We start from the raw sequence: 14,021 nt of genomic DNA on the forward strand, positions 1-14,021 counted from the left end.
AACTACAATACTATAATTGCATTGAAAGAAAAATATCAATACAGTTAAATGTTTCCGCGTTGGATAACTAGGCTGATCCGTTGACCGAACGATTTCTGGGTATTGAAAAAAAAAGATCCAACTATTTTCAGTTGAATGTCTATACTTTGAAAAGGTACTCCGTTCCCATTAACTGTATAGAAATATTTGTAATTGCCAATTATTTGTATACAATCCTACTTGAAGTTCAATCAACAAGAACTGGGGCGACTGTATAGGAAGTATCATTTGTATTTTGAATCGTGGAAGGCACGCGTCGAGCGACACGCGATTATTTATTCAACAAGTAAAGCAATCACCACACAGAGTAACGCAGCTTTGAAGCGTTGCAAATACCAGTATATATTTCAAAATTAGAATGTTCGATATTAACATTATAATCTATATAGATGTGTCTACATTACAATATGTTTTGTACTATTTTATTTTATAACTTAACATTCCAAAGCGTAGGTCAATTATAAACTCGTCTTAATGTCAATGCGCCACTGTAATCAACCGATAATCATGACATTTCGTCCGAAGTAATATATGATTATCAAACTCAAGGTACAACCTGAAATTTACGGATTTATTGGTGAACGCTAGTTCATTTTGCGGGTATTATACTGGAATAAGAAACAAACAACCATACGAAGAAAAATTTGCAAAATTTCCAGCGGGGTACGAAGTTACAATGCGTCGCTCGATATACGAGCCCTGTCAAGTAAAACCCTTATCATTTTTTTTATATGACATAACATATTTTATTGTATCATTGGAAGGATTGCAGAGAATGCTGGTTAGGAGGGTATAACGGTACCCGTTTCTATCATAAAGCAGTAGCTTTGCTGCAGAAGAAGGCTTTTCGTGCTATTAATGACCTAGGTCCTAAAGAATCATTAAGAGAAAAATTTTGACTTTTGAATCTCAATATATTCTTGATAATGTTCTACATGTTCATAAGCAGTTTAAGGAATTTACCAGAAACTGTGACAGTCATAATGTTAACACGAGGAACAAACATAAACTTATAATGCCTACTACTCGGTTAAGTCGAGTAAGTCTTTTATTGAGTGATGTATATGCTTTTACAATATGATCCCAGATATTGTACAAAACAAATGTGTTGCGAAATTTAAAAGAATTGTCAGAAAGTGTTTGTGTGGGAAAGGTTTTTATAACATAAATGATTTTCTTAATGATGCCACTGATTGGGAAAAGAGCGACCGTCCACAGGCTATTAAATAGTAAATTTTATTGTACCATGTTACAACGTAACCAAATTTATATAAAAAAAAGCCCGCTGAGTTTGGTGCGCGCTTTCTTCTCAGATCAGAGGCATATCTTTTGGAATGGGTGGTAGTTTTTGACGTTCAATAAGTGATATTGAAACCTATTTTGAATAAAATTTTTGAATTTGAATTCACTTATTGATAATAACGATTAACATTTAAATTCTTACTGCGTATACGCGTTTCACGCCGCACGTCACACGAGGGCTGTGTGTCATGCGCCTAACACTGTACTTGACACATATCACATTCCCTATAATGTACATAGTGGCACGTGACAACGCTGAACAAAAAGTCAAGTTACAATCTCGACATCCAAAATAAAGGAAATGTGGGGCAACGAAACTGAACATAAATATAGACGGATAAGAATAGACAGCATGATTATTTTATAGCTTAGATAGATATCATAGTTGGAAATTCTTTGAAGCTTTTTAGAATATTGAAGGATAATAATGAACACAATGTGATAACAAGGTTAGTATTCTAGAAGGCTTCGTAATACATAATCAGCGATCAAATGGATATTGTCTCGCTTATAGCTTGGTATGTATGTTTGTGTGTGTAACTAAATCTTTGATGATCATTTTCGATCCCTTCAAAACGTCGGATTAATTTATAACTTTGCACACTATATATAATTTCAATAAGTCTATCCAACTATCTTAACCAGGACCTTCAGGATTTGCGATTTTTGTATATCTGATACTTAATCTTGAATTAACTTAATCTTGATCTGCTAACAGTAACCTTAAGCCAAAAACCAACCCACCTGCTAAGACTTGCGTACACCAAAAAGGCGATTATTCGGTGCTACGAAATTATCATCGTTTCAAAAGTAATTGTCTTCCGTGTGGACTAGCTCCACACGCGGATGAAAAGCGTGACAGGAAAACCAGCCTAAAAATATGTTTATTTTAAGATCAAAAGTTCATAGCAAATTTTATTCATTCAGGAACTTTTTAGTCAGAGCCTGAGGATGAAATAGATCAGTAACGCTTTACCAAAACCAATCTACCATGCTTACGAGAACTTCTAATGTTATTTTTTTGTTGGTGTTATTTTGTCCTGCGATCTATCGTCACGACATTAGTCTGGATTTTAAATAGTTAAATAACGGCCGTGTATGTTAAAAATCCCTTGATAACGTCTAGTGATTAGTCCAAATTGAGGTTAAGTCATGTAATGAGCTCTAAAGGAGCACATTTATTAAGCCATTTTATAGTAAGGTTTAGCTCTGTGCTCATTATCTCCCTTACTAGGAGATTTGCATGGCCTTTCAGATTTTCTTCATGGAAGCATGTGTTTGTTATGTACAATTCTTATACATGCAACCTCTGGCATAATGATAAATAAACTTTCAGCCTAGCTTCTGGCTAACATAAAAAAAATCTTTTAAATCCGACTGGAAGTTCCACAGATTAGGCGCTGATTTCACCATTGAAGAAGAACGCAATTAGAACACTTTGAACTAAGTTTACGGCTGTAAACGAGTTGACAGATTCAATTCGCATTTCATTCATCGCTGACCGCCGAATTTTGGACGACTAACATATTTGATCGCGTTTAATAGCTATCACACTGTCAATATCGTAACAGAAACGTTGTCACATAATAAATTAAATTTTATACATACTTATCGATGACAGCTTTTTGATACAATCTATTTTATGTTTTGTTTATGGCATCTAAGCTCTCAAAAGGTGAAATCGCTGTGTTAAATTCTAAATACACTGGCCTGCAAAAGTAAGTATCACACTTTTCAAATTAATTTTTTTCTTAACTAAAGAAGGTAGAGATTTAAGTTCAAAACCGTTTTGTTGCAAATTTTATAGGTTTTAATTCTTAGAAACTAAAATTATACATTAGTAACATTTTTAACCAAAAAAAGATAAAACAATGAAAATAGACATTTTTAGTTTAGTGTAAAAAATTAAACTAAAATGTATTACATGTTATTTAATTTTTAATAACTGGTATTGCCTCCTCGAGCTCTGATTACAGCTTTGAGCCGGTTTGGCATACTGAACACTAGGTTTCGGAGCCGATGTTGGGGAATATTCTCCCATTCTTCTACCAGGGCCTGCTTTAGTGCCCTGAGGGTAGTAGGTGGTGGTCTGCGATTTCTGACTAGCCTCCCAAGCTCATCCCAGGCGTGTTCAATCGGGTTGAGATCAGGACTTCTTGATGGCCAACCAATCACGCTGATACCGGCCTCCAGAATATACTCTTGTACGATATGAGCCGTGTGTGGCCGGGCATTATCATACATCAGCATCGATCCATTACCCATATTTGCTAAATACGGCCCTGCATACTCATTGAGAATCTCTTGAGCATATCTTTGCCCAGTGAGGGTGCCATTTTCTATGGCTACTAGCTCTGTGCGACCTTCTGAAGATATGCCAGCCCATACATGTACACTGCCTCCACCGTATTGGACTCTTTCTGAGATGCAGGCTTGAAGGTATCGCTCACCAGGTCACCTGTAAACACTTCGCCTTCCATCAGAAGTGTAAAGGGAGAATCGAGACTCATCTGCAAACAAATTCTTGACCCTTCTTCTTCATCCCACTGCATGTGTTTACGGGCGCATCGCAGTCTCGCTACTCGATGCTGTCTCTGGAGTTTTGGGCCACTCGCTGGTCTTCGGGGTTTCAAATTTGCTTCAGCAAGTCTTCTTCTCACTGTACTGTCACTAATGTAGTCCCTCCGGGTCTGTAGTAGCTGTTGCTGGACTTCAACTGCATTTTGGTGGCGATTTCTTAACACAGTAGAAATATATAACGATCTTCTCGGGCACTGGTACACCTGGGTCTGCCATTACAAGGTCTCCTCAGATGGTGTCCAGTCTCTTCGTACCTTCGCTTTACCTTCTGGACCGTTCGTACCGTCACACACACCATTCTTGCAGTGCGACGCATACTGATGCCTAGTTCCAGAAAAGCCATGATCCTAGCACAATCTTCAACTGAAAGAGGCATGATAAATAAATGTTATGTGCTTTTTAGCATAATTTTTAAAACAAGACCCATCGATCTTGAAAAAAATTTGAAACAGAAAGAAAAATGTGAATGGTAAAATTGTAATTCGGAAAGGTCCACTTTGAAAAAGGAATGGTTTTGTTTATGAAATTTTTTTTCAGCCAATTCTTAAAAGAAGGTTACCGACTATATTTTTTATATCGAAAGTATATCTTGTGAACATAAAACGTTATCCCAATTTTAAAAGTGTGATACTTACTTTTGAAGGCCAGTGTAGTATATGTTTTTTTTTATGGAATAGGAGGACAAACGAGCGTACGGGTCACCTGGTGTTAAGTGATCACCGCCGCCCACACTCTCCTGCAACACCAGAGGAATCACAAGAGCGTTGCCGGCCTTTAAGGAAGGTGTACGCGCTTTTCTTGAAGGTACCCATGAAGCTCATTCCACAGCTCCGTGGTACGAGGAAGAAAGCTCCTTGAAAACCGCACTGATAATAGACTTATGACAGCTGTGAAAACGTCGAAAAATGAGTTTGAAACTAACCTCTATTTTGAGCACGCACACTAACACAAAGTGTCATACAAATCAAGACTGTAAGACGTAGTTTGTCACGCAATCAAACTAACATGCTTGGCCTATTTTTATCGGTTGTCTGTTTTTAACAGCAAGAGAAAATTTATCTAAGAGTTTTAGTATTACTGAGTTTTATTAAACTCAGTTTAAAGTGTCTTGGTGAAATCGTGGCTAAAGCTTTGAAACAAATGAATAGAAAACTTTTCACCTTGATTGAAATGATCCTGTCTGAGAAAATATTCAATACACATTATCGGCGTGAAATTCAAGTAGTGGCCGTCACTGGCCAGTCCGAAGAGGGTATCATAAAACACTCATGTAGCCTCACTGTTTACCCACGTTATCACAATTAGCACCGGCCAGCTATCGACACGTTGGCTATTGTACTCCCGTCAAACTAGAAAACCATTTTGTTTGTACACATCCCACGCTACATCCACAAAGTAAGCCGGTTCCTAACAAGTTGGCTTTGACTTGCTTTGAGTTATGTCGTGTTCGAGTAAATAAATTGACACTGTTGATTTGCTGTAACAAAGTGTTCCGGACACAGGGCGTTGGTGCGTTGCAAACACTGTTTATTTACTGATATTAATTACGAGGTGAAATTTGAATGCATAAAAGGCATTTATTTTCTCAAAATTGATTGCTTTAGATTTTTTTTATATCATTTCTAACACCACCACCGCTTTGGAATCTAATGACGCACTGAGAAGAACCAGTGCAAGAAACTCTTCCAGCATTCTTTTATTGCGCCCTTTTTAATAAAATATACAATTTTAGTCTGTAATCTATATAATCCCAGGCTGTCCGATCACTAAATATATTCAGCTGTGGAGTAGTAGGACTTAGACAGAGCTATTTTTTAATAAAACATATAAATTTATTTATAGATAATCTCTGAACAGTGGCTGGGACCTTTTTGTAAAATTGTATACATTTGCCCTTAAAGCTATTATGTATCTTATGAAGTCTACTAGAATTAGTTACAAGCATTCCCTTATTTCTAGTGTTATAGAAATATTAATCACTATATAGAGCAAAAGATTTTCTCGATACATTTTAAGACCGAGACACATCCGAATTTAAAACATGGTTAATTTAATACCGCGGTTGTCGCCTCATAACGTTTAGACAATTATGTATATGTGACAAATAATTGATTCAATAAATTTTCAACATATTATCAACTTTAAGTTAAATTTTACATAAAGAAACAGGTATTACAAGATAATTAACTTTTAAGCAAAACTTTGCTAGGAAACTGCTAAACGACTAAAGTGTATCACTTTGAATTATTTCTTTTATCATCATCAGCCGTAAGAAGTCCACTGATGGACAAAGGCCTCCCCCAAAGATCTCCACGACTTTTTTCTTGCGCTGCCCTCACCCAACGTAATACCGCGATCTTGACCATATCTTTGGTCCATCTTGTGCTTGGCCTACCAACACTGCGTCTTCCGATAAAAATTCCAATTGCCAATAAAAACTTTCAACACCTTAGGGGTCAAATTTAGAGGCATGCTTTAGTTAATAAATAACAGAATATTACTAGTTAATAATATCATTAATTTCAAGTCACTCATATAAATATCAATTTCTCTTTCATAACAATATAGGCTATATCTAGATTTTTAATAGTAATGCTTATTTATTAGTTAGAAATTACAAATAAAATATAGTATATTTTAAGCTTTAACAGGAAAAAGAAATAACGAGTTAATATAATCTAAAGAGAAAAGTTTGTTCTAAAACCATATAAAAATCCACTGTTTTTTTTATATATTAACAAAATATTTTATTTTGAATAAATGCCACATATTTGTTAGTCCATATCGCTTTAGTCATAGACCAAGTGTATGATTACTTCACATAAATACGCATTGTAAATTATACGTAAATTTTCAATACAATGAACTGTGAACTTAATTATTTTAATTTAATTCAATGCAGCGCTCATTAACTTCATTCTCACTGAATTTATCTTTGTATATTTTAAAATGACATAACGTTTCATTGAGTTGTTTTTTTTTTCTATTGCGCAATCAATACATATTATACTTGATGAGTTAAACTGTTAATGTATTCTAACAATTTTAAAGATAATAAAATAATTAAACAAAATAAATATGAAAATGAAATTTATGAACGAGTCGAACCCGCGACCTCTCGCGTTCCGTGCGAGCGCTGCTTCCACTGAGCCAACCGAGTGACTTATCGTTGATAAATCTTGTATTCTTTGTTCAACTCTCAGGTTTTGCCAGGATCTACCTTACAGTTGATAACCTGCTCAACCCCAATATTTATTAGGAAATAGAATTGAGATGTAGCCCTCTCAAATCTAAACTATTTGTTATTTTTTAAAGTGATAATCCTTGCTTCTGGGATTTACTATAAAAATAATAATAAATTTAAATTTGAAAATAAAATTTATGAATTATACGGGACGCGAATTTTTTTTTTCGAATTTAATTTGTCCAGTTTATCCCAGAAGTGAGGGGTTCTTTCTCACTTTAAAACATAACAAATTATTAAATCTATATCGAATATTGGCGTGTTTACATAAAATAAATATCTATGAAGAGGATATACTTTTCAACTTCTATAGTAGCAAAGAGTCGTGTGTTTATAACCTACTCAGTGTCTTATTTACAACATTGTACAAAAAGCAAAGGATACAATTCAAATCAAATCAAGTCAGGTTTATTAAATTAGGTCAAAAATGTACACTTTTGATTGTGAAATGTTATACATTTTACCACATACCACCACTTTCTTTATGAAAATAAGCGATGAGATGACCAGGAAGTTCAGTTGATGGTTTATTGATACGCCCTGTCCATTACAATGCAGTGCCGCTCAGGATTCTTGAAAAAGACAAAAATTCTGAGCGGCAATACAATAGCGCTCGTCTCCTTTTCACTAGCTACGGCGTCCTTCAGACCGAAACACAATAATGCTTATATATTACTGCTTCACGATAGAAATAGGCGCCGTTGTGGTACCCATACTCTAGTCGGCATCTTGTGCAAAGGAGCCTCCCACTGATAAGCCACCACCACTACTGGTAAACCACTGCGGTAAAGGTGAAGATTTAATGAGAAACAACTAGCAAGAAACTCATTGCCACTCTTTCAAATCAATATTTAAAGCTTCACCATTTTGCAAATTATCTTAATAACATCTATGTAATGCGACGCAACAAAGTTAGTTAGTAAGTTAAAATACATTATACAACATACACTTGCTTTTATTCCAACAAATACGTGAAGGATCACCTTACATTTTGCATCTGACAAAATACACATTTCATTTTATAGCATCATGCATACAAACGATGTATTTAATGAACATTGACACGAAGGATCCCGCCATATGTAATACACAAAATGGCGCTTCATTTTTATCCCTACAACCGACTGATGGGATTACTAAAGCAAAAACTGTTATAATTAATGAAGTAATACCATGCGATACTGTGCGGCATACCACTATATTTCCGGAAAATTATGGAACCAATATACTTTTAAAATTATTCACCATTTTGTCCAATTAATTATGATCCTGTGATGGCCTTTTCCAATTCTGTGCCAAATACATTAATTTCATCATTTATGAATTGGATTTATTTTATGCGTAAATAAACTGAATTGCAATTGATTTCATTTAAATGTTTGTTTCAATACCGAATGCTCTAAATCTATATATTATTTTTTTTTTTTTTTTTTTTTTTTTTTTATTAATTTTTAAATTAAATAAGTACACTTTTAACTTATAAATATATCTTGCCAAACTTCAACAGTTTGTTGGCAAGTTAATGCGCTTAAAAACATTTAATTATGTGTACATACTTAACTACTACGTACTATAATCTAAACTATTAGGACTTACAACTAACGGCACGGCAATTAAACATAATTGCTATCCACTTTGATTTTAACGATGACTTTTACCACATATTTTATAGAATACGAGAAAGCGAAGATAATATGTGATCAGCATTACCCATAATTTCTTGCAATTGCTTTTAAAGAACTTTAATATTGGAGAAAAAAGGAAGTTGCTTTCCGGAGGAGTAGTTTAAACGCCGCTCATGAACATTTGCAATATCAGAGGTTTGAAGTGAGAGTATGCTCTGAGGCGCTAACTCCACGAGTGGATCGCGACGAATCTGCCTTTCACCTTATACAAATGATGATAATCAATGCGTCAGTGTATCACCGCGAATTGCTACTTCGATGAGCGCAACGACTCGTTATATAATTGTTTTGTTAAATAGCATTAGCAGACATAGCCACGAGAATGCATCCGCACCAACAATCCGCTGCGAGCGCACTAAGACCTGAACGCGACTTTACATTGTCGTTTTGCTTGCCTCTTATCTAGCCGTATCAACGCGATATCGGTATCTCAATGTGAAGGCAATTCTATAAGAACGTATAGTAATACCTGGGACGATGCTCGTGGAGGTGGCGCACAATATATATACTGTATCAATATCAATTACGGGCCTTAGCGAATATAAATCATATTACAATAAATATTATTTGATACGAATATGTTGTACTGCTATAAAAATATCAATTTTTATTCACAAATACAAAAATATTATTCAATATTTTAATAAAATGCTTCAGTTTATCAAGCCTCTCAGCCAGAACAAAGACTTAGACTATAGGTACTAGTGTATAGACGATCTGACAGCCCGATACTACTCCTTAGTATTCTAAGTATGACTGATTATTTACGACTTGTGAATATAAATCGGTGTTAATATTCGGGTCGCATTCTTAAGTTCTTTGGACACGTCTGCTGGCGCGAGGGTGAGTGCATTGAGCGCCTTGTCGTGCAGGGCAAAGTGGAGGGAACCAGAGTGCGGGGAAGATCGCCCATGTGATGGACCGACAAATTAAGTCTGCTGTGGGCGGTCTATTGAACGAGTACACCAGACTGTCGGCCAGCAGGGAAAAGTGGCGAATTCTCGTGGTGCGAATCACATCTGCCCCAAAAGATTTCACTTCGTGGTGACCACGACCGCTCTGTGAAGAGTGTAACGACGAAGAAGAAATAAAAATCGGTTACAGTAACAATATATTCGCTTTCCTTTCCTATCTCGCTGTATCTCCATTACAGATATTCTTCTATCTAACAAGCTTTGTGTTTCGCTAGTATATTGTCAGTCAATGCTCTAAAACATGACGTCACAACAAATAGAACCAGCAAGTCAGATTTAGTCTAGGGCGGATTGTGTTACGAATAGTTCTCCTTTGTGGGTGACGTCTTACCTTACTTAATAATCCAATACTAGTTGCCTTGTATCTGCATTGAAATTTAAACTGAAATTCCGACCGTAATTGTGGGTGTAAGTTAACCTTAAGTTGACATCCATCTTTGACAAACATTGCATTTAATGATAGCTTTATATTTTTATTCTGTTTTAAAATATTATTTGTGTATTGATCCTAGAAGTGAGGGTTATCACTTTAAAAACATAACAAATTGTTTAGATTTGCAAGAGCGACATCTCGAGTCATTTTTCTAATATTCAAATATTGGGGTGGAGCAGGTTATCAACTGTAAAGTAGATCCTGTATACGAAGCCACAACCTGAGAGTTGAACAAAGCATACAACTCTTCTACCCTTCTTTTCTTCACTCGAACTGTTAGCTCAGTTGGGAGAGCACTCTCACGGAACACGAGAGGTCGTGGGTTCGAGTCCCGCATCGTGCCATTGTCAAATCTGGATCACACGGGAAGCACCAGCTTTCAAATAAAAAAAAGAATTATCAAAATCGGTTCACCCAGTCGAAAGTTATGGGGTAACAAACATAACATAAAACAAACAAAAACATACTGATGAATTGAGAACATACTCCTTTTTAGAAGTTGGTAAAAAGTATTTAACTAATGAACAAAATAAATAAAACATTATTATCCAGCGCTAAAAAGGACTCTGTTATTCGACTCCACTCCATTATCTATTCCACGAAACGAACACAGCCAATTAACTCCTCTAATTTGTACGTAAATTATAAGACAAAAAGACTCGTCTAATATGCTGAATAATTAAAAAGATATCGAATTACAAATATTACAATGATCTGATTAATTCCTATAATTTATTCAACTCGTCAAGAAAAGATCAATTAGGGAGATTAGTAATTCTCGAGCGAAGATTGCGTCACTATTGACAAGGGTAAAGGTAGTGGGGGGAGGGATTAAGTGTCGAAACGCACAATAGCTCTTTCATTGTTTGGTTTATGCCCGCAGGCTGTAGGGGGACCGCTTAGAATTAAAACCCAGGCCAGACGAAAGCTAAAAACTCAAGAATAAAAAACACATTTGGCGTTTGAGAGCACTCTCCGTGCTAAGTGTTTTACACATTTGCTGTTACTTTTTAATATTACAGCAGCTTACATGTGAATATTTTAAACTTAGATCACTTGTACTTACGTCTAGATAGACTATGACAGCTGTGAAACGTCGAAAAAAATTTAATAATCAGTGGGAGGCTCCTTTGAACAAGATGCCGGCTAGATTAAGGGTTTAATGATTTCTGCCGTGAAGCAGTAATGTGTAAGCATTATTATGTTTCGGACAGAAGGGCACCGTACCTAGTGAAATTACTGGGCAAATGAGACTTATCATCTTATGTCTCAAGGTGACGAGCGCAATAATAGTCCCGCTAAGTATTTTTAGGGTTTTCAACAATCCGGAGCGGCACTGCATTTTAATAGACAGGGCGTATCAATTACCATTAGCCTTGCTCGTCTCATCCCTTATTTTCATAAAAAAAAAGTTAAGAACCAACCTCTATTTGAGCAATTCACGCACACTGTATCATAGAAATCGCGAGTGTAAGACCTAGCTTTTCACGCACACTAAACAAATATTACTGGCCTGTTTTAATCGGTTGTCCAACAGCAAGAGACTATCTAGACGTATAAATTATCTAAGATTTTAACAGTAATAATATTTTCTTGTATAAGTTGAAACATCAAAAGCTTATTTGTAAAGTCTAATAATAGATCAAAATGAAATTCTGAATCACTAAACAAAAATATTAAGAGGTTTAGTACTCAAAAAATTTGAGAGACAACAAACAACTTGGAGGGAAAGCTTATAAAAACAGTGTAATTATTTAGTGACGATGACTGAAACAAAAGTGTGTGTGTGTGATCTAGATAGGCTGATGAAAATGGAGTGTTTTTAGCCGCTAAGTTGACCAGTATTTAGCAGACCATAAATTGAAGCTGTAATTTTTTTTCATCATTATCATAAGTTAGAAGACGTCGACTGCTGGACAAAGGCCTCCCCCAAAGATCTCCACGACGAACGGTCCTGCGCTGCCCTGGTCCAACTTATTCCGGCGATCTTGACAAAATCGTCGGTTCATCTTGTGAGGGGCCTACCAACTCTGCGTCTTCCGGTACGTGGTCGCCATTCGAGGACTTTGCTGCTCCACCGGCCGTCTGTCCGCCGAACTATGTGCCCTGCCCACTGCCACTTCTGTTTCGCAATCATTTGGGCTATGTTGGTAACTTTGGTTCTCCTACGGATCTAATTTCTGATTCGATCTCGCAGGGAAACTCCAAGCATAGCCCTCTCCTATCCTATTAAAAACGTTATCAAAGATAAGCTAAGCTTACTCTCATCTAAGTGTTACGTAAGTAAAGTCTGAGCAAATTCTAAGTACGCTCTATAGATCTCAACCTTTTTTAATCCTTAGTCTTCTCGAGCCGACTTTACCCGAACAGCGTTTCTTAGCAGAGCCTGACGGCTATGTCTCATTCAATATCCACAAAATATTTTTGTCATATGTAATTTTTTCCAGCCGTTATCTTACTTCAGTCACAATATGGAACTGTATAGTGAGCAGACCTCTTAAAATGTATTTTTAATATCACCAATAAAATACCTCAAATACATTTATGATCGAACCATAAATTCACCGTTAATTTAATTGCCCCTCCACAGTTATTTATAGTGTAACTAAAACAATCTGATAAATCGATGTTATCAACAAGGGAAGGAAGGAGCTTAGAAGATTTAAGCTGTCATAAAATTGGGCCCTGGTGCGCGATGAACCAATTTCGCGTATTTAACTGGTATCTTCGTCGAGATAGCGCACTGGGAATTATTAGTGGTACGTAATTACTGATAATTTTTCCCTTTTAAGATATTTTCCGACTCTGTCGCGTAGAAAACATTACACCCGAGTGCTTAACTGATCATACTTTGAATACAATTCTTCTTAAATGATTAAAACGCGCGTATAATCTAAATTTTTATATTCCTTTGAAGTCGCCTGAAAATGTTGGTAACGATAACAAAACGTAATTTTTAATAAATAAAAATTCAGTAATATTTAAACGCTTTGAATCTAATATATTCTTAATTCTTATTTATTATTTATCTTATTTAATTCTTGTTTTGGTGTTTGTTACCAAACTCCTCCGAAACGGCTGAACCGATTTGTGCGAAATCAGATAGGCCTGAGAATCGGTTCTATTTTTTTCAGCCAAATTTTTTTTTATATATATTGTATGGCAATAAAACGTCTGCTGGTTCAGGTTTATAAATATTTCATTTAAATGTTAATCTAAGAAAATACTCAGAGAAGAACATCTCTAATAAAGATACAAGAAAGGAAAGCTAAGCGAATCTATACTTACTGTAACCGACGTTGGCTAACAGGTCGTAAACAGTCAGCCACACTTGACTTTTAACAAACTAACGCTCACATTGATAAACCAGAATTGGTCACGCATTATTGGACAGCCAAGTAGTCTACACGCTAGTGTATTCTAAGGCTGAGAGATCTATAGAGCGTTCTTAGACTTTGCTCAGACTTTACTTACGAAAAACTTAGCTAAGTGTAACCGTAACATAATCATTGGTTTCATTTTTATAGTCATTTGAGAGTTGAAATTATGCTGAGCTAAGTTTTACATAAGTAAAGACTGAGCATTTTTTTATGGAATAGGAGGACAAACGAGCGTTCAAAGCAAACCTGTTGTTAAGTGATCTCCGCCGCCCACAATCTCTTGCAACACCAGAGGAATCACTGGCCTTTAAGGAAGGTGTACGCGCTTTTTTTGAAGGAACCCATGTCGTATCGTCCCGGAAACACCGCACAAGGAAGCTCATT

General features: G+C 35.9%; 1 protein-coding gene across 2 annotated transcripts in view; it reads right to left on the bottom strand.

Moving 5' to 3' along the window:
* Window positions 1-14,021, bottom strand: part of LOC126979393 (semaphorin-1A) — a 543,171-nt gene that overhangs the window by 459,072 nt on the left and 70,078 nt on the right. The gene's annotated exons all lie outside the window — the stretch shown is intronic.

This window comes from Leptidea sinapis, chromosome 3, assembly GCF_905404315.1.
Source record: "Leptidea sinapis chromosome 3, ilLepSina1.1, whole genome shotgun sequence".
NCBI classification, from domain to species: Eukaryota; Metazoa; Arthropoda; class Insecta; order Lepidoptera; family Pieridae; genus Leptidea; species Leptidea sinapis.